Genomic DNA, 22,544 nt, shown 5'->3' on the forward strand with positions numbered 1-22,544 from the left:
TACACTGCACGTAAAACAGATAGTTAAAAATGATGAGTGACTTTATATTGGAATATAATGTGAAATTATGAAATGTAAATTTAATTGTGACAGGAAAGGTTTACTTGACTGATATTACAAAGAAGCTCTACGAGTACTTGTATTATTGGAAATAAAAATGTGCAAGCCGAAGTCTTCTCACAGTTAAGGTAAAGAAGTTAATTTTTTATTACTTTCCTTTTGCCAGCGCGTTAGTGTAAATGAGTTGGCTGACAATTGATAACAGTGAATTCTATGCTGAGTAGCCCCAAAATGTATGCAAGCAGATTTGATGTATAGGATGGTAAGATAATTCCCTTTTGTAATGTTTCTAAGATTTGTTAACACAGGTATACGTAATTCGATATATGTCTTCATGCTTTTTAGTGATGTTAGATAATACTTGCTGTACAAATTTTATTTTTGTGTCTACGTCATCGAAGAAAGGTTTTCATTTAGTAAAAAGGATGTAATGTAAGTTTCTTTGTCAGGTATTTTTAAAAGCCAAACTTCGAATACAACCCACTATTGAGAAAGTCAGTGTTAGCAATTCACCCAAATCGTTACCAACTTCTCGTCAAACTCATATGTTTTTTAAGGACGTTGAATTTTTCTTAAATGTTTTCATTTATCAGCCAAAAGAATTTCATGTATATTTCCAAGTATGACGGCCAGCACTGCACACCGCTGAGCCTGTAGCTAGTATATTTTATTCTTCTTCATGAGAGAGCAGAACAAAACGCGATCCACCATTGCTGCTTTAGAGGTAAGACAATTTTATTTATTTGTTATGTGCACCGGCACCAAAGTTGTCAGTTTTGAACAGGTCCAGACGATTCAGTACCTAATGGTCAGAATGTATTTTGCAGTGACTGTATTTCTTTATTGGTATTGAGAGTTGCATTGCCCAATCAGTTCGTATAGAGTTTTGCTAACAATAACACAAAGTAAGAAATGTGTGTGGAAATGTGTGGTAAGTTCCTATGGGACCAAACTACTGACGTCATCGGTCCCTAGGCTTGCACACTACTTAATCTAACTTAAACTAACTTACGCTAACGACAACACACACACCCATGCCCAAGGGAGGACTCGAACCTCCGTCGTGTGGAGCCGCGCGAACCGTGGCGAGGCACCTCAGACACACAGAGTAAGCATACCACTTCCAGTTACAGCACGCTATATGGTAACCCCAGTTTTGTATGCATTCCCAGTTCAGACAATCATTTCAGTATTCCAGTAAATTATAAAGAACGTTACAATTATTTACCATTTGTTCGCCAGTATTTACCCTGTATTTTCCAGACTTTATCAAGGTGAGTCGCAGGATGACATCTGTGCACACCTTCGCTGAAGGTGTCACTAAGTGCACTTGGCATAATAGACAAACTAAAGGTTCATATGTAAAAGGCGCACAGTGAAAGCGCCATGAGATGGAATCGACCCTCCGACTCTATTTCATCCTACAACGCGACGCCTACCAGCTACCCGAACGCAACCCGCGAGACGGTTCACCCATCCAGTGCTGCAGCCTTTCAGTGTTTCACCGGAGTGGCATTTTCATTGTTTATTCCTGAAGCATACATTGACGAGTAATGTATTCTGTGATTAGAGATGCATGTGCACACGCTCATCAGGTATAAATCGCTCTTCAGGTATGATAAGTGCAACGTGTCTTACACGTCGCTGTATGAAGAATTCATCATCACACGCACGTTGTTGTTGTTGTTGTGGTCTTCAATGTAAAGACTGGTTTGATAATGCTCTCCATGCTACTCTATCCTGCGTAACCTTCTTCATCTCCCAGTACCTACTGCAGCCTACATCCTTCTGAATCTGTTTAGTGTATTCATCTCTTGGTCTGCCTCTACGATTTTTACCTTCCACGCTGCCCTCCAATACTAAATTGGTGATCTTTTGATTTTCAAATGCCTCTGAGCACTATGCGACTTAACTTCTGAGGTCATCAGTCGCCTAGAACTTAGAACTACTTAAACCTAACTAACCTAAGGACATCACACACATTCATGCCCGAGGCAGGATTCGAAACTGCGACCGTAGCGGTCGCTCGACTCCAGACTGTAGCGCCTAGAACCTCTGGCCACTCCGGCCGGCGATCGCATGATGCCCCAGAATGTGTCCGCCGCGTGGGATTAGCCGAGCGGTCTGAGGCGCTGCAGTCATGGACTGTGCGGCTGGGCCCGGCGGAGGTTCGAGTCCTCCTTCGGGCATGGGTGTGTGTGTTTGTCCTTAGGATAATTTAGGTTAAGTAGTGTGTCAGCTTAGGGACTGATGACCTTAGCAGTTAAGTCCCATAGGATTTCACACACATTTTTTTCAGAATGTGTCCTACCAACAGATCCCTTCTTCTAGTCAAGTTGTCCCACAAACTCCGCTTCTCCCCAATTCTATTCAATATCTCCTCATTAGTTATGTGATCTAACCATCTAATCTTCAACGTTCTTCTGTAGCACCACATTTCGAAAGCTGCTATTCTCTTCTTGTCCAAACTATTTCTCGTCCATGTTTCACTTCCATACATGGCTACACCCCATACAAATACTTTCAGAAATGACTTCCTGACACTTAAATCTATACTAGATGTTAACAAATTTCTCTTCTTCAGAAACGCTATCCTTGCCATTGCCAGTCTACATTTTATATCCTCTCTATTTCGACCACCATGAGTTATTTTTCTCCCCAAATAGCAAAACTCATTTACTACTTCAAGCGTGTCATTTCCTAATATAATTCCCTCAGTATCACCCTATTTAATTCGACTACATTCTATTATCCTCGTTTAGCTTTTGTTGATGTTCATCTTATATCCTCCTTTCAAGACACTGACCATTCCGTTCACCTGTTCTTCCAGGTCCTTTGCTGTCTCTGAGAGAATTACAATGTCATCGGCGAACCTCAAAGCTTTTATTTCATCTCGATGGATTTTAATTCCTACTCCGAATTTTTCTTTTGTTTCCTTTACTGCTTGCTCATTATACAGATTGAATAACATCGGGGTTAGGCTACAACCCTGTCTCACTCCCTTCCCAACCACTGCTTCCCTTAACTGCCCCCCGACTCTTATCACTGCCATCTGCTTTCTGTACAAATTGTAAATAGCTTTTCGCTCCCTGCATTTTACCCCTGCCACCTTTAGAATTTGGAAGAGAGTATTCCAGTCAACATTGTCAAAAGCTTTCTGTAAGTCTACAAATGCTAGAAACGCAGCTTTGCTTTCCTTAATCTATTTTCTAAGATAATTCGTCAGTATTGCGTCACGTGTTCCAACATTTCTGCGGAATCCAAACTGATCTTCCCCGAGGTCGGCTTTACCAGTTTTTCCATTCGTCTGTAAAGAATTCGTGTTAGTATTTTGCGGTCGTGGCTTATTAAACTGATAGTTCGGTAATTTTCACATCTGTCAACACCTGCTTTCTTTGCGATTGGAATTATTATATTCTTCTTGAAGTCTGAGGGTATTTCGGCTGTCGTATACATCTTGCTCTCCAGATGGTAGAGTTTTTTCAGGGCTGGCTCCCAAGGCTATCAGTAGTTCTAATGGAATGTTATTATTCCCGGGGCCTTGTTTCTACTTAGGTCTTTCAGTCCTCTGTCAAACTCTTCACGCAGTATCATATCTCCCATTTCATCTTCATCAACATCCTCTTCCATTTGCATAATATTGTCCTCAAGAACATCGCCCTTATATAGACTTTATATATACTCCTTTCACCTTTCTGCTTTCCCTTCTTTGCTTAGCTTAGCACTGGGTTCCATCTCAACTCTTGATATTCATGCAAGTGGTTCTCTTTTCTCCAAAGGTCTCTTTAATTTGCCTGTAGGCAGTATCTATCGTACCCCTAGTGAGATAAGCCTCTACATCCTTACATTTATCCTCTAACCATCCCTACTTAGCCATTTTGCACTTCCTGTCGATGTCATTTTTGAGACGTTTGTATTCCTTTTTGCCTGCTTCATTTACTGCATTTTTATGTTTCCTCCTTTCATCAATTACATTCAATATTTCTTCTGTTACCCAAGGATTTCTACTAGCCCTCGTCTTTTTACCTACTTGATCCTCTGCTTCCTTCACTACTTCATCCCTCAGAGCTACCCATTCTTGTTCTACTGTATTTCTTTCCCCCATTACTGCCATTTGTTCCCTTACGCCCTCCCTGAAACTCTGTACAACCTCTGGTTTAGTCAGTTTATCCAGGTCCCATCTCCTTAAATTCCCTTTTTGCAGTTTCTTCAGTTTTAATCTACAGATCATAATCAACAGTTTGTGGTCAGAGTCCACACCTGCCCCTGGAAATGTCTTACAATTTAAAACCTGGTTCCTAAATCTCTGTCTTACCTCTATATAATCTATCTGAAATCTGTCAGTATCTCCAGGCTTCTTCCATGTGCACAACCTTCTTTTATGATTCTTGAACCAAGTGTTAGCTATGATTAAGTTATGCTCTGTACAAAATTCCTTACCCCTATTCCACATTCACCTACTACGTTTCCTGCTCTTCGTTTTCTTACTATCAAATTCCAGTCACCCATGACTATCAAATTATCGTCTCCCTTCACTGTCTGAATAATTTCTTTTATCTCATCATACATTTCATCAATCTCTTCATCATCAGCGGAGCTAGTTGGCATATAAAATTGTACTACTGTGGTAGGCGTGGGCTTCGTATCTATCTTGGCCACAATAATACGTTCACTATGATGTTTGTAGTAGCTTACCCGCATTCCTATTTTTTTTATTCATTATTAAACCTACTCCTGCATTACCCCTATTTGATTTTGTATTTATAACCCTGTATTCACCTGACCAGAAGTCTTGTTCCTCCTGCCACCGAACTCCACTAATTCCTACGATATCTAATTTTAACCTATCCCTTTCCCTTTTTAAATTTTCTAACCTACCTGCTCGATTAAAGGATCTGACATTCCACGCTCTGACCCGTAGAACGCCAGTTTTCTTTCTCCTGATAACGACGTCCTCCTGAGTAGTCCCTGCCCGAATATCAAATGGTTCAAATGGCTCTGAGCACTATGGGACTTAACAACAAAATGGTTCAAATGGCTCTGAGCACTATGGGACTTGACTGCTGAGGTCATCAGTCCCCTATAAGTTAGAACTACTTAAACCTAACTAACCTAAGGACATCACACAAATCCATGCCCGAGGCAGGATTCGAACCTGCTAGAGTAGCGGTCGTGCGGTTCCAGACTGAAGCGCCTAGAACCTCCTGGTCACAACGGCCGGCCCGAAGATCCGAATGGGGGACTATTTTACCTCCGGAATATTTTACCCAAGAGGACGCCATCATCATTTAATCATAGAGTAAAGCTGTATGCACTCGGGAAAAATTACGGCTGTAGTTTCCCCATTCTTTCAGCCATTCGCAGTACCAGCACAGCAAGGCCGTTTTGGTTAGCGTTACAAGGCCAGATCAGTTAATCATCCAGACTGTTGCCCCTGCAACTACTGAAAAGGCTGATGCCCCTCTTCAGGACCCACACGTTTTTCTGGCCTCTCAACAGATAACCCTCCGTTATGGTTGCACCTAAGGTACAGCTATGTGTATCACTGAGGCAAGTCTCCCCGCCAACAGCTAGGTCCATGGTTAATGGAGGGGGGGGAGGGGCGGCACACGCAACTACCCTTTCTAAAATTCATAAGAACAGCAGCAGATCCCACCACCAAGTAACACATTCAACGCCTTAGACTATTTGTTGTATTTACACGATGGTCTCTTCTAATGCTTCCTAAAGTACCATGGAAGCAATTCCTTCCTTTCGTCGCTGGTTCTGTGGGAATCTCATTATCCCATTTAATTGTTCCATCCTTCTGCAGAACATTTCAAACGGTTGATTCCATTCTTTTCCGTATTCTATGATTTACTTGACTTACGCTGCTCCAGACACATTTCCTTCTCCAATTCCTCAAGATTTCTGTCTTTTTTGGTCTACTCTTATTCCATATAAAGCCTTCAGCAGTCTGGTGATTCTACCCATCAGTTTCTGTAATTGTTGCTCGTTTTTACTGATGACAGCTTACCATAAGCGAATCTTATCACTGACATCCTTTTGCCTAGATTTTTGGTCCCATCTCAGAAACTTCTTTTTATAATTTTCATTGCTTCTTCGATACGCACGGTAGCGAGGGCATAATGCATCGTTGCGTATCGCCCTTTTTAATATCTTTCTTGGTCATTGATTCTAATCGTTCCCTCTCGGTCCTTGTACCTACTGTATTTTATGTCTTTCTCTACATCGAAAATAAATTTTACTGAAGTTTCTGCACATGTTGCACGATAATACGTTGCAGAGTGCTTTTTGTAGGTCAGTTAATCCTATGCAAGCGTCTTGAGTTTTCTTAAATCCTTCTTCTATTATCAATCGTACAGAGTGAGAATTATTGAACCGTATGAAATAAAATCGTCGTAACTTCTGAACGGTTTGCGTTAGGACGTTCAAACTGCCCGGTTGGCCACGAGGTATGGTGGGACTTAGTATGGTTTCGATTGGTTTGATTTAGCGACAAAGCCCACTTTCATTTGGAATGGCTCGTCAATAAGCAAAATTGGAGCATTTGGGGGACTAAGAATCCGCATTTCGCTATCGAAAAGTCTCTTCACCCTCAGCCGGTGACTGTGTGGTGTGCAATGACCGGTCACGGAATAATCGGTGCGATATTCCTTGAAGGCACGGTGACTACCGAACGGTACGTGAAGGTTTTGGAAGATAGTTTCATCCCATTATGACCCTGATTTCGACAAGATGTGGTTCGTGCGAGACGGAACTTGATCCCATCGACGAAGTAGAGTGTTTGATGTCCTGGAGGAGCACTACGGGGACCGCATTCTGGCTCTGGGTTACCCAGAGGTCATTGGCATGGGCCTCGATTGGCCGCCATATTCCCCTGATCTGAACACATGCGACTCCTCTTTGTCGGGCTGTTTTAAAGACAAGGTGTACAGCAATAACACCAAAACCACTCCTGAACTTAAAACAGTCATTCAGGACGTCATCGACAGCATCGATGTTGCGACAGTTCAGCGGATCATGCAGAATTTCGCCGTTCGTCTGCGCCAATGACGGCAGGCACATCGAACATGTCATAACCTCAATCCGAATATCTTTTGTGACGTTTACATGTCGAATAAAGTGTGTGCACGCCGTAGTTTGTGAGTAATTTACGTTTTTCAAAATGGCTCTGAGCACTATGGGACTCAACATCTGAGGTCATCATTCCCCTAGAACTTAGAACTACTTAAACCTAACTAACCTAAGGACATCACACACATCCAAGCCCGAGTCAGGATTCGAACCTGCGACCGTAGCGGTCACGCGGTTCCAAACTGAAGCGCCTAGAACCGCACGGCCACACCGGCCGGCATTTACGTTTTTCTTCATACAGTTCGATAAGTAGGATAGGTTCTTTGACGCCTTTACCGTTACCACATCCAAACGGAATTCATCTAACAGATCTTCAATTTCGCTGTGGGGTCCGCCTTGTTATGTATGCGCGCTGTGAGAATACATCAGTGGCAGGCAGACGCTCCCGCATTTAAGGTATTTTAAGAGTATCGTGCTGTTATAATGTATCCGCACTTCACCATACTCAAGGGTCTACTGTTGAGCGCCGGCCAGAGACGCCGAACGGTTCTAGGCGCTACAGTCCGTAACCGCGCGACCGCTACGGTCGCAGGTTCGAATCCTGCCTCGGGCATGAATGTATGTGATGTCCTTAGGTTAGTTACGTTTAAGTATATCTAAGTTCTAGGGGACTGATGACCTCAGAAGTTAAGTCCCATAGTGCTAAGAGCCATTTTTTACTGTCGAGCTTCCCTCTCGTTTGTCCTGATAAGTTGATAAGTTTGTCTTTTCGCAATATTGAATTTGCTCACTCGCGGGGACGACGGTTCAAACCAGGGTCCGGCGAGCCAGAATCACGTTTTTCGTAATTTTGCTAAATCGATCCAGGCAAATGCGCGATGGTTCCTTTCGAAGGGCGCCGCCGATTTCCTTCCCCATCCTTGACACAATCCGAGCTTGTGCTCCGTCTCTAACGACTTCGATGTCGATGGCGCGTTAAATCAAATCTTGCTTCCTTTCTTCCATTGATCTTGCAAAAAACTTTTACGAAAAGAGAAACAAATAGCTTCATAAATAATTATATGAATAATAGGTAATGAAAGTTGCTTGCTTGATTATTCGTTTGACCACGTTAATGTGTGGCAATAATTGTTGTACGATAGCAGAAATCATTACGGAGATACCTCTGTATGAGAAGAAAGAATTTTTGAGCCTCTTACTGAGGCAGAATGATTTGTTGGAAACCATTATACTCGTACAAGGACAGTCATCAGAATGAAGAAGAAGTGGAAGACTCATAAAAAGCCATAGACGTCATAATGATTATTTTTGGATTCCCAGGACACGAGGAAATCAAAAGCAATAGTTTGTTTGTGACAATAGCATGTAGCTATTAGAAGAAAATGTTGAGGTATCGTTTAGTCTTGAAAGGAGTCGACTGGGGCACACATGTATGTGGCACCAGAATAAGAATATTAATAAATTAAAATGCAAATAGTGTACTATAAACGATGAATGTCTCTGATAGGCTCGATAACGCGGATCGCTGTCTGTGTGCGACCGCAGTGTCAAAGATACTGGTTTGTTGGAGTAAGAGAGCACTGGGTGCACAATGGTATGTAGCTGTCTGTGATGGAAAGATGACTGAATAGGCAGTTTTTGTGGTGTGCTGTGTCGAGCCACCAAGTGTTAGATTAATGTAGGTATGTCAATATTGTTAAACAAAATTGTTAAGGCTTTCGTGGCCGTTGACAAACTGCCTATTGGCTTCTGACTCGGGTTCTTCGGCCGACGTTCATCTAATGATTTTTCTGACGTTTCGCCAGCACGTGTGGCTGGCATTGTCAAAGCTTCACCCTCCATTGCCGGTGGTGAACTGGAGGCGAGCTCGCGGCCGCAGACTATATGTACCTGGCGCGCCAACGTCCGAGGGCTTCTCCGCGGTCATTTCCGGTGCGGTTCTCCTCTTGCTACCTGCGACGGTCGTTCGCTGCAGTACGGGAAGCCAGGATCCGTTTACCTTAAGGATTTCCTCTTTCTTGTTGAAACTGTTCGCGTGTTTTTGGATTTCTACAGCTTCTCTGAACAAGCGCGTGTGATAGTGCTTCTCTACAGCCAGAACTTCCGTGTCGGCGAATTTTATTACGTGGTCGGTCTCATTCAGTGCGTGCTCTGCCACGGCCGATTTCTCCACCTGCCCCAACCTGCAATGTCGCTTATGCTCTTTGATCCTGGTGTTAATGGATCGTCCAGTCATTCCGACATAAACTTTTCCGCATGTGCAAGGTATACGGTATATTCCCGACTTTGCAAGTGGGTCTCTTTTCTCCTTCGCCGATCTAAGACACTCTTTGATCTTTCTTGTCGGTTTGAAAATCGTCTTTACGCCGTGTTTGCGCAATATACGGCCGATTCTGTCCGTCACTCTGGGAATGTATGGCAGAAAGGCCGTACCCGACATTTCTTTTTCTGGTTCCTTACTTCGCCGAGTGTTTGGCTCTGTTACACTTTTAATGTAATTTGTGGAGTACCCATTGCTCCTCAGAACAGTTTCCAGGTGTTGCATTTCTCGTTTGAGGTGTTGAGGCTCACATATTCGTCCTGCTCTCGTTACGAGCGTACTAATCATGCCTCTTTTCTGGCTCGGGTGGTGGTTTGACAGTTTGTGCAGGTATCGGTCCGTGTGTGTCGGTTTTCGATACACGCTGTGTCCCAGGTTTTCGCCGTCCCTTGTGACCAGCACATCTAGAAATGGCAGTTTCTTGTCCTTTTCTACTTCCATGGTAAATGTTATGTTGGCATGGAGGCTGTTCAAGTGTCTCAGGAATTCACCGAGCTGTTCTTCACCATGGCTCCACACCACGAAAGTATCATCGACGTACCTGTACCACACCTTAGGTTTGCAAGTCGCCGAGTCCAGTGCCTGTGCTTCGAATTGTTCCATGAAGAAGTTGGCCACCACTGGACTGAGAGGACTACCCATGGCGACGCCTTCCAGCTGTTCGTAGAAATCGCCATTCCACGTGAAATAGCTCGTGGTGAGACATGCATGGAAGAGCTTTTTGATGTCTTGCGGGAACATGGAACCGATGTGCTCCAGAGCGTCGCTGAGTGGCACTTTCGTAAATAACTAAACAACATCAAAAACTGACCAGGATGTCGTTTGGCGCAAGTTTCAGTTTCTTCAGCTTATCAATGAAATGTCCTGAGTCCTTAATGTATGTGTCGGTCTTTCCCACGTGTGGCTGGAGCAGAGAGGCCAAGTGTTTCGCCAGTTTATACGTTGGTGAGCCAGGAGCGATAACGATCGGTCTCAGTGGAACGTTGTTCTTATGGATCTTGGGTAATCCATACAGCCGAGGTGGTAGGGCTTCTGTGTTGCGCAGGTTTCTCTGTATGTCCGCCGGCAGAGAAGACGCCTTGATTAATTAATTAATTAATTAATTAATTAATTAATTAACTGGCGAAACACTTGGCCTCTCTGCTCCAGCCACACGTGGGAAAGACCGACACATACATTAAGGACTCAGGACATTTCATTGATAAGCTGAAGAAACTGAAACTTGCGCCAAACGACATCCTGGTCAGTTTTTGATGTTGTTTAGTTATTTACGAAAGTGCCACTCAGCGACGCTCTGGAGCACATCGGTTCCATGTTCCCGCAAGACATCAAAAAGCTCTTCCATGCATGTCTCACCACGAGCTATTTCACGTGGAATGGCGATTTCTACGAACAGCTGGAAGGCGTCGCCATGGGTAGTCCTCTCAGTCCAGTGGTGGCCAACTTCTTCATGGAACAATTCGAAGCACAGGCACTGGACTCGGCGACTTGCAAACCTAAGGTGTGGTACAGGTACGTCGATGATACTTTCGTGGTGTGGAGCCATGGTGAAGAACAGCTCGGTGAATTCCTGAGACACTTGAACAGCCTCCATGCCAACATAACATTTACCATGGAAGTAGAAAAGGACAAGAAACTGCCATTTCTAGATGTGCTGGTCACAAGGGACGGCGAAAACCTGGGACACAGCGTGTATCGAAAACCGACACACACGGACCGATACCTGCACAAACTGTCAAACCACCACCCGAGCCAGAAAAGAGGCATGATTAGTACGCTCGTAACGAGAGCAGGACGAATATGTGAGCCTCAACACCTCAAACGAGAAATGCAACACCTGAAAACTGTTCTGAGGAGCAATGGGTACTCCACAAATTACATTAGAAGTGTAACAGAGCCAAACACTCGGCGAAGTAAGGAACCAGAAAAAGAAATGTCGGGTACGGCCTTTCTGCCATACATTCCCAGAGTGACGGACAGAATCGGCCGTATATTGCGCAAACACGGCGTAAAGACGATTTTCAAACCGACAAGAAAGATCAAAGAGTGTCTTAGATCAGCGAAGGAGAAAAGAGACCCACTTGCAAAGTCGGGAATATACCGTATACCTTGCACATGCGGAAAAGTTTATGTCGGAATGACTGGACGATCCATTAACACCAGGATCAAAGAGCATAAGCGACATTGCAGGTTGGGGCAGGTGGAGAAATCGGCCGTGGCAGAGCACGCACTGAATGAGACCGACACGGAAGTTCTGGCTGTAGAGAAGCACTATCACACGCGCTTGTTCAGAGAAGCTGTAGAAATCCAAAAACACGCGAACAGTTTCAACAAGAAAGAGGAAATCCTTAAGGTAAACGGATCCTGGCTTCCCGTACTGCAGCGAACGACCGTCGCAGGTAGCAAGAGGAGAACCGCACCGGAAATGACCGCGGAGAAGCCCTCGGACGTTGGCGCGCCAGGTACATATAGTCTGCGGCCGCGAGCTCGCCTCCAGTTCACCACCGGCAATGGAGGGTGAAGCTTTGACAATGCTAGCCACACGTGCTGGCGAAACGTCAGAAAAATCATTAGATGAACGTCGGCCGAAGAACGCGAGACAGAAGCCAATAGGCAGTTTGTCAATATTGTTAAACTTGGAAGCAGAAGTCTTCATGCAGCTAAGGTAAAAATGTTAAATAACTATGATTTCTGTTTTTGCCGGCGCGTTAGTGTAGATGAGTTGGCTGATAATTTAAAAAAATATCGCGTTCCACCGTTGCTGCTCTAGAGGTAAGACAATTTATTTGTTATGTGCACAGCGACCAAAGTTATCAGCATTGAACAGGGCCAGAGGAATGTATTTTGCAGTGACTGTATTTCTTTATTGGTATTGGGAGTTGCATTGCCCAATCAATTCGTATCAAGTTTTGCTAACAATAACACAGAGTAAGCACCCCACATGCACTTACAACACGCAACACGATAATTCGAGTGAAGTATCCAGTCCATAGATCAGACAGTCATTCAATGTAATCGTGAAGTTTATTATTTCATTTTTTTTAAAGAACGTTACAGTCTGTTACATTCATACCACATAAAAATACCCTTGATGCGATGTGGCAGTGGTGTAGAAAGAAAATGTAATGGGAACGGGAACTTGACTTTTTGGCAGTGTAAAGTAGTGGGCTGCGGTAATAAAGACACAGCGCCGGCCTGGTTGTCGCGGAAGTGCGTCCCGCCGGTGTTTACAGGCGGCGGCGGCGGCGGAGGCGGTGGCCGTATCGACCTGCAGTCGCGACTCCTCCCGACCGCTCGCCGCGTCCTTATCTCGTGGCCGCTGCACAAACATCAAAACAGCGCCTGCTGGAGCGTGGCGGCTGCTCCTCCCACGAGTCGCCCTCCTCCCTCAAGGCCTCCGCCATTCATCACCAGCCAGTGTCCCCGGCTCTTGATTAACGCCGCGCTGCTGAATACGCCACGTGGCCTCCACGCTACAGAAGAAAGGAAGAATTACTGTCTTTTCCCAAAAGGGTGACTCTCGCGGTGATTTCTGTCCAATACTATTATCAGTAAGTCTACCAGTCTTTACAATTCGTGCATGATGAAAATTAAGAAGGTCCCATCCTTTTCTTCCTAAGCAATACAATGATTCTTTCAATAGAAAGCAATTTACACAAAGCATGCTTTTATCTAGCCAACATAAAGGAAAAAAAATTGTTAAAATGTGAGTCACTCTCTCCATGAAACCTGCCAAGCTGAACTATGAGAGACTTTCCGTTGTCTAATTTTCACTGTGTTAGTGTTTCAAGTCGTATAGCGAGGCAACTTACAAACAAGATTTGCGAGGTGCCGGGGCTAGCAGTGTATTTAACACTAAATTCTTCTAGAATCTTCGTATGGAAATGATACTCTAAGTCCCCCCCCCCCTTTCTAACTCCGACTTCTGCTGTTGCACATGGATTAAGAAGAAACGCGAACTGACTGTAATCGACCCTGCAAGTGGAGTAGAAAAGAGTTTGGCACCTGCAATAATTTAATTTGACAGAAATTAATTTGATAAAGGAAACTTTCATTAACGTAGTGAGAAATGAAAGGGTTGCTCTACCGACGAACAGAATGGAAGTTCTGTCCAAAATAACAATTTGATTTATTATGACTAAACTCAAAATAATAAACAAAACACATGAAGTCCGCAGCTTTGGTGGTGCGGTAGCGTTCTCGCTTCCCACGCCCGGGTTCCCGGGTTCGATTCCCGGCGGGGTCAGGAATTTTCTCTGCCTCGTGATGACTGGGTGTTGTGTGATGTCCTTAGGTTAGTTGGGTTTAAAGTAGTTCTAAGTCCTAGGTGACTGATGACCATAGATGTTAAGTCCCATAGTGCTCAGAGCCATTTGAACCAAGCCAAAACACATGAAACATTTACAATACGTCAAATTGGATACTCAAATAAATGTTGTGAAGGTGAAGTTGTCCATAAACTAGCTTGTGATGTTTATGACCATGTGGTATGTGGAGCCAATTCTTTGCAACTCAAATCTTAAGAGAAACACCCAGCCAACCCAACATTAATTGCTGCTACAGTAGTGAGAACTCTGACAATGAACACCCTAGACAGAACCACGTTAGAAGAGACGGGAACAGGCGCGCTCTGCTGAGATCTGATTGTCACATAGCAAAATTCCCTAATCTGCTGGTGCTGCGGACATACATTACCAAGCTGTATTCTTAACTGCAAGGACACGATCTGGTATACAGGAGGCGATGGCTGGTTGCTTCGACGTCCCGTCGTGGTGATGATAATGTCGCGAGTATAGCCTGAAACAAATTATCCTGGTTTGGTTGTTCCAGACTAAAGACTTCCTAGCAACACAAATACGCCTCTGAGGGAGACGAAGAAGGCTCGCTACACAATCACTGACGGTACAGTGATTGATTTTAACAAGAGAAGTCACACAGTAACTCCGATACAGTCAACTTTAGCCAAAACTGCTCAAGACAGACAACATAGGCCGCTTGTACGCAGAACGCTCAACTGCCAACTGTACTCGGAAAGTTACGTTGAAGTCGGAACTTCAGCAACTTCGTCAAACAGTTACAATTAACTAAAAGTATATTAGACAGCCAACGGAAGGCAGACTGTCCAGAGCAGCGAGAGCTCAGTCTTGTAACCTACTCCGACTGAAAGGCGAGAGCCGACTCACACAAGAGCAGCCGTACATGCCGAACACAGAACATTCCCACCCCCACGATAGTGGCCGTGGTTAAACGTTCCAATCAGCAAGTCGAAAAACGGCGGAAAATTCCACTCTATTGCCGAAGCACTACTATTCCCCCAATGGAGATACTTGGAGCCAATTTCTGCGCCGATTTTGCTACGTCACGGAGCTATCCCCTGACCAAGCCAATCACAGTTATAATTTTGCAGAAAACGCGGGAATTAGCCCGCCAAGACTGCCTGGAAACACAAGTCATTCCCACACCTCGCTGGTAGCCCGTCAGAAAGTGTTTTCACTAAGTTTCTGCGAAGTAACGGAATCTCTAGCCCCAGCCGCTCCTTCAGGCCCCACTCTTATGACAATGTCGGCGTCTGGAAAGCATCCACTCGACTCCCTCACACCGGTTGGCATAACCCTTTCAAGATCGGCATAACCCTTTCAACATCAGACCACCCGGGTGACGAGAGACGCTATGTGGGAAGTCCGCAACTTTTCACCACATGCAATTAGGAAGGAAAATATTCATATCTTCTTAGTTCTCAATACTAGCCTTGTAATGACAATACTCGGCCATACTTCCCCAAATCGAATTACTCAGGGTAAGATGTGCATGTAAAGGCACGCCACCGCTCAGACTGTGACATAGGAGTGGGTAATTACACAATATCATTGCACATGTTATCATTAATCCTTTCGTAGTCGATGGAATACATATGACACACTAAAGTAATATATAGTTTTGAGCGTTGGGACGTTTATATCTCGTATCTGTCTAGTGATAGCGTATAGCGACATGATTTCGGAACATGGAGAAAAATAATATAGACCGTGGGGTGGGTATACAGAAGACTGCGAACGATCAAAATGGGTGGCGTATGTTTATAGGTAATACAGTGCGTTTATTTGACAAAAAGCTGATCGAATCATCATCTTTTCTCTTCCAAGAATGTCTGAAGGAATTGATTGTGTTTTTTACACACCATAGGCTTGTTTTGAAACATTACTACACATCTCAGTGATTCTGCCGGTCTGTACATAATTTGTATGTTTGCATCGTGTATGCGACAGAACACTTTACAAAATGTAGAAAACATTGTGTGTGGTATGTCAAAGCCATTTTCAAATCTTATGTTGAAAACTTCTGTGCAATATTACAGGTTTATCATTGCCAGGAGAATGAAATGGTTTTGATACTGACTCCCATATTTGTTATCCTAATGAAACCATTCTAAATTTAAAAATCTAACTCTGGATATCCTAGATTCTCATGAAAAGAGGGGTCTGTTTAGGTTCCTGGAACATATGTCTCCCACATCACCAGTTTCCACATTCGGCCAATCTTTTTCGTAGTAAAACTGTATTACTTATGGCAATAAAGACCGTTTTTGACCCTTTACTTTTCAAATATATGCAAAATAAATTTTAATCGTGAAAGCATTAATATTTCTATTTTATTTGTTGACAGTGTTGAAGTTACTCCGTTCTTCACTCCACTACCAACCAGTGGAATCTGGCAAAATACTTGTTTAATTGATTTCATATTTGATACAAAATTTAATTTTGATTATGTAGTACCTACAGATAGCAACAACGCTTTAGCTCACTATCACAATACAGCCTCTTAAAACTGTGTAAACAACTTTTCGTTAGATCTAAAATTTTCCCAGATTATTACAAACCATACGTGGAACCACAGCTATCATTCTACATCTCCATGGCGCCAACCTCAACAACAATGAAAGGTTCTTAAGTTAATCCCACTCCGCCACAAGTTTGCCCAGCGCTGAGTGGCGTTCTGGATTGCTGTGAGAAGCCGTTAGGCAGACTTTCCATTTCGTTTCTAAGAAAAATCATCCTTCAAAATACTGTGCAAAGCGTCCCATACAAATGAATAATACATAGGACTTAGAATTTTTATTCATACACATATACTGTCAACTTATTTTGACAAAACCTGACATCTCGTACAGTCCTAATATTACAGAGGATACACCTTCTACAAAAACAAATCCAAAATGTCTTGAAGTGAAATTAACGTTTTAGGTTCATTAGTGTTTAATCATTACTGTTTAGTTTTGTATTTTGTGAAATAGATCGTACCACTTTAAACCCTTAAATTAACACCTTGACTTATAGGACTTAGAATTTTTATTCATACACATATACTGTCAACTTATTTTGACAAAACCTGACATCTCGTACAGTCCTAATATTACAGAGGATACACCTTCTACAAAAACAAATCCAAAATGTCTTGAAGTGAAATTAACGTTTTAGGTTCATTAGTGTTTAATCATTACTGTTTAGTTTTGTATTTTGTGAAATAGATCGTACCACTTTAAACCCTTAAATTAACACCTTGACTTATTGCCTGTGAGAGCAGAGCCATGGTACTCTGACGACTTCAACAAAAATATTTCCTCTTAAGCTCCGACTGTAAGAATGGAACTCCAACTCAGTCTAACATTGTCGCATACGATTAATTTCAGACCTTGGCAGACATTAACGTTACAGCTGGAGCGGTATCTCCACAGTCATGTTCCACATAGCACTGCATGAATTGACACAAAAAAATACGCCAAAATGGCACAATAATGAGAAGATTATCCAATCAAATATTTGCAAATGCAGATGGTACTACAGTTATAGTAAGAGATATAAAACCCTTAAAAATAAGGTGTGTCTGAGAAGTTCGGTGAATGCTCTCGGAAAATGAAAGAAACAAGGGTTACAAACTGAAGTACCATTGCTGGCCTACAAACCTATCACCACTAGCTACAACGTATGTCTGAGATAAGTTGTACAGGTTCTGCAGGCTGTCAGCAAACGCTTTCTGTGGAAGCACCGTGGTCATACGTTATTGGATATCCGCATCATTACGGGAAATAAGATCTAGTTCTACCAGCACGATCCTTAGACCAACTGACAGTCAGTGGAATGGTGTTCGTTGTCTTCCCCCCACTCCCCTGGGTAGAAATTTGTGACGGATCAAGCCCTTGCCGTCGAGAAAGATTATTAACATCGTCTTAATCTTGGATTTCGTTAGCCGACTTTGTTTGAGAGACGTGTAAGATGATGATGCCAATGACAATTGCTTGTTCTCCGTGTTGTATTGTTAGTACTATCTCCTATAACGATGCACACGTCCGACAACACGTGAGCGCGGTGTTTTGGTGGTGATTATTCTGAAGACCAGTAAAGGCATTTTGTTTGTAACCTCATTGAGGACGAAAGTAAGATGAAATTATATTATAATGTCCGATTCGAAGGCCGGAAGACCATCACATAAGCTGAAATCCTCTAACAAATGTTTTAAAAATGTCAACGGCTGCAGCTGTTTCAACCAGCAAAAATTCTATAAAAAGGTGTACATCAGAAAGGATAGACAGAGGGAACCAAGTTTATTTCGGAAATGCATTTAAGAATACTTTAATTGCAAGAACAACAACTTACACTATTTCATTGTATGACTAGCTGTTAGGTATGAGTGAGAAACTTGGACGAGGACAGAAGAGGATATAAACTATTTACAAGCATCTGAATGACCATTCCATAAATTCATGGGTCTGTAGAAGAGGCAGAATAAAATGTAACTACGAATTACAGTACCAGACAGTAATCGGATATACTTGCTGCGGAAAGTCATATCAGTGCTAATGTGCCTGAAGACGAAGTCGTAGTTACTGGAAACGATAGAAAATAAATTAGAGACGATGAACGCAACTGAAAAGAAAAAAGTAAGGAAAGAGAATAGCCTCTATTCTCCACAAGAAAATGTTTAACAGCTGTCGTATCCAATTTCAGGCACTATGGAAGCAACAAGATTACAAATTACAGCAGTTTATACGAAATGTGCCACAGTTAAATTATAGACAAAATGCCGGTTTGAAAATAACGATATGGTGCCAAATGACAGGGTAGCCAAGAGAATAATGCAAGGGAGACTGTATTATAATAGCAGGAAGGGACGACTAAGAGCAAGATGTATTGATATCGTCATACCAATATGGAGATCCGAGGACTGAAGAGAAGGCAGAGAGCAGATGTGAGATAGATTGTCGACCAAGGCCCGTTAAAGGCGATACAGTCAAGGAAAAAGACCTACTTTGAAAAGTGAGGTGTTATTGGCGACCCGAGCCATGGCATTCAGACAGTGTCAGCAACAATAAAAGCCTCTAATCCTCCGACAGTAAGAGTACTCCCACGCAGCCACTGTTGCGCACGACTAACCTGAGAATTGGGGCAGAATGCAGTAATTGGCGTGACACCCGCTGGCCGCAAATCACTTACCTGGTTACGCGACTACCGCACGGGGTGGTGGCAGAGGGCAGTCGTGTTTTCGCGTGACGGTCCACCGGCGCTGTGCACGGGCATTAGCGCCGGCGCGCCCCATTAGCTGATGGCCGCCTGCAGCGTAGTGCAGCGTGTGGCGCGACCAGCCGGCCAGCCCCGTGTTCCCCCGGGCCGGCATTCAGCCCCTGATGAATGAGCAGGGTGGGGGGGGGGGCGCATCCCCAGGGGCACGCGCTGCATTCCGCCCTCCGGCGTCTACTCTCGCTTTCACATTCCCTCCTGCACACCTCCACCATCTCCAGGATCCATCTGAGACGTCGCTACGCGAGTGTGATGTTCCCCCGCAGAGACCTCTATACGGTAGAAGTACCTGGGCAAGTTGCCTTTCATAGTTACGAAGCCATCTTCCTCAAATTCCTGTTTTTAGTTACTTCTCAGACAATGGCGGCTCATGAATATACTGGATGTTCGCAAATTTTTAGATTCAGGTAAATATGAGAGTGTTAAATTAATAGCATCCGTTATATAACAGTTATGCTTATCAACTTATTTATACAACTACAGCCGCTCCCAATAATAATAATAGTGAATAATAATAATAATAACCACAACTTGTCTGAAAAAAGAAAGGATTGCTTTTGCGGCATTTTTTTGTTATGTGCATAATTAAGTACAGTTTAAGTCAAGATCGAAATAACATTTAGGCTTTCGCTACTGTCCGTTTCGCATTTTTGTGTAAGTGCGTGTTTCCGAGCTTTTTACTTTTTCGTAGAAATGTTCAAGATCGCTAACACACGTACCAATTAACGAATTAACTTCCGGACTTACAGACAGACATTCTTATGTTGAGCACACACACTCTTACGCTTATTATACACTTCCAGAATGAGATTTTCATTCTGCAGCGGATTGTGCGCTGATACGAAACTTCCTGGCAGATTAAAACTGTGTGCCGGACCGAGACACGAACTCGGGACCTTTGACATTCGCGGGCAAGTGCTCTACCATCTGAGCTTCCCAAGCTCGACTCAAGCTCCGTCCTCACAGCTTTACTTCTGCCAGTACCTCGTCTCCTACCTTCCAAACTTTACAGAAGCTCTCCTGCGAACCTTGCAGAACTAGCACTCCTGAAACAAAGGATATTTCGGAGACATGGCTTAGCCACTGCCTGGGGGATGTTTCCAGAATGAGATTTTCACTCTGCAGCGGAGTGTGCGCTGATATGAAACTTCCTGGCAGATTAAAACTGTGAGCCGGACCGAGACTCGAACTCGGGACCCTGCCTTTCGCGGGCAAGTGCTCTACCATCTGAGTTACCCAAGCACGACTTACGCCCCGTCCTGGAGAGCTTCTGTAATGTTTGGAAGGTAGGAGACGAGGTACTAGCAGAAGTAAAGCTGTGAGGACTGGGCGTGAGTCGTGCTTGGGTAGCTCATTTAGAGCCAGCCCGGTTGTAAGTAGGCTGTTTAGGTTTTTATGTAGCGCTCTATATGAAAATCACTGACTGTGCTGTGTGAAGGCTATGGTTGGTTTGCATTGTTGGAGTAATATTCGCCATTGTAGTGTTGGGCAGTTGGCTGTTAACAGCGCGTAGCATTGCGCAGTTGGAGGTGAGCCGCCAGCAGTGGTGGATGTGGGGAGGGTGATGGCGGAGTTTTGAGAGCGGATGATCCGGACGTGTGTCCATCAGAGACAGTAAATTTGTAAGACTGGATGTCATGAACTGCTGTATATTATAACCTTTGAACACTATTAAGGTAAATACATTGTTTGTTCTCTATCAAAATCTTTCATTTGCCAACTATGCCTATCAGGAGTTAGTGCCTTCAGCAGTTTGAATCTTTTATTTAGCTGGCAGTAGTGGCGCTCGCTGTATTGCAGTAGTTCGACTAATGAAGATTTTTGTGAGGTAAGTGATTCATGTAAGGTATAGGTTAATGAAACTTCCTGGCAGATTAAAACTGTGCGCCCGACCGAGACTCGAACTCGGGACCTTTGCCAGTAAAGCTGTGAGTACCAGGCGTGAGTCGTGCTTCGGTAGCTCAGATGGTAGAGCACTTGCCCCAAAAGGCAAAGGTCCCGAGTTCGAGTCTCGGTCGGGCACACAGTTTTAATCTGCCAGGAAGTTTCATATCAGCGCACACTCCGCTGCAGAGTGAAATACTCATTCTGTATAGGTTAATGTTAGTCAGGGCCATTCTTTTGTAGGGATTATTGAAAGTCAGATTGCGTTGCGCTAAAAATATTGTGTGTCACTTTAGTGAATATCTGCGTACGTTCAGTTTTGCTCAGCTGTTTGAAAATCAAATAATGTAAGAGGTTTATCAGCACAGTCATTCACTAATTTTTCTAAGGGGACGTTTCATATGTCGCCTGTTAACCGAGGATACCTCACTGGAATCTTCTGATTTTTTTCTTGTAGTTTGTGTAATTAGTGTAGCTATTGTTTATTGTTAGCGCGTAATTATAGAGAGAATTTCCATTGTAGTTGTAGTTTTTCATTGTTGTACAGTAAAACAGTTGTGGCTTGCACGTAGATTTGCACCAAATATTTCGCAGCTGCACTTGCAATTAACTAGATATTATTTTCAGTGCTATGTTAATGTGTTTTCTTATTTTTGCTCTTCAAATTGTGCTTTTCTGTGTTATCGTGTGAATTATTGTGACAACAATGTCGTGTGAAAAACGTAACACTAGGCTCCAAAGTAAACTGAGAAATAATAGTGACGACGAGCGTAGCTTATCAGCACCACTGTGTACTGAATTAACAGACATTCAAAGTAGTAATTTGGTAATTGTGCATATGGAAATGGAGCGGGCGGCAAATAATACTGTAGACAGTGAAACAAATAGTGAGCAGGGTAGCATTATCGATCGATCGGTCGGCAACAGCTCGCCTCAGGATTCCGAAATGACAGGACACAATCTTGCAAATACTGTAGATTCAGGTTTTGCGTCCTCGCCGTTTTCTCAAATAAGTCAAGACACATTTTCTGCTTTTCAAAATGCGAATATTGCCGGTTCAAATGCACTGCCGAATAGCACTGAGGAACATGTTTCAGACACCAGTGCATTGTTATTACAATTAATGCAACAAATGGGACAAAAGCTTCAAAAGTTGGACACAATGGAACAAAATCTTCAAAAGTTAGACACCACGCTTGAACAAACACGTGAAGATTTAACTACTGAGTTACATAAAATCGAATCGAAATGCCAAAAAGTCTGTAATGATGTAAAAACACAAATTTGTGAGCATTTTCAACCTATTTTTTCGCGGCATGAAAATACATTACAGAATCACGAAGCAGCCATAAAAGAACTGCAAACTATTGTTCATGAAAATCACGAGAACTTGCGGGCTAAAATTGACTCAGTTGCTCTACCGATTCGGTTACGCTACTTGCTAAAACTCAGGAAAACTTAAAGGACACAGTAGATACTCTGAAAATTGGTTCAGAAAGACACATGGAGGAAATTAGTTAATTATCAGAGAAAGTAGTCGAACTTTCGGATCCGCTAAATAATTTATCTACGAAGGTAGATGATAATCTGAATGACACAAGACCGGTGGTCTTTAATGATACAGAAGAGTA

Source organism: Schistocerca nitens, chromosome 2 (genome assembly GCF_023898315.1).
Source record: "Schistocerca nitens isolate TAMUIC-IGC-003100 chromosome 2, iqSchNite1.1, whole genome shotgun sequence".
NCBI classification, from domain to species: Eukaryota; Metazoa; Arthropoda; class Insecta; order Orthoptera; family Acrididae; genus Schistocerca; species Schistocerca nitens.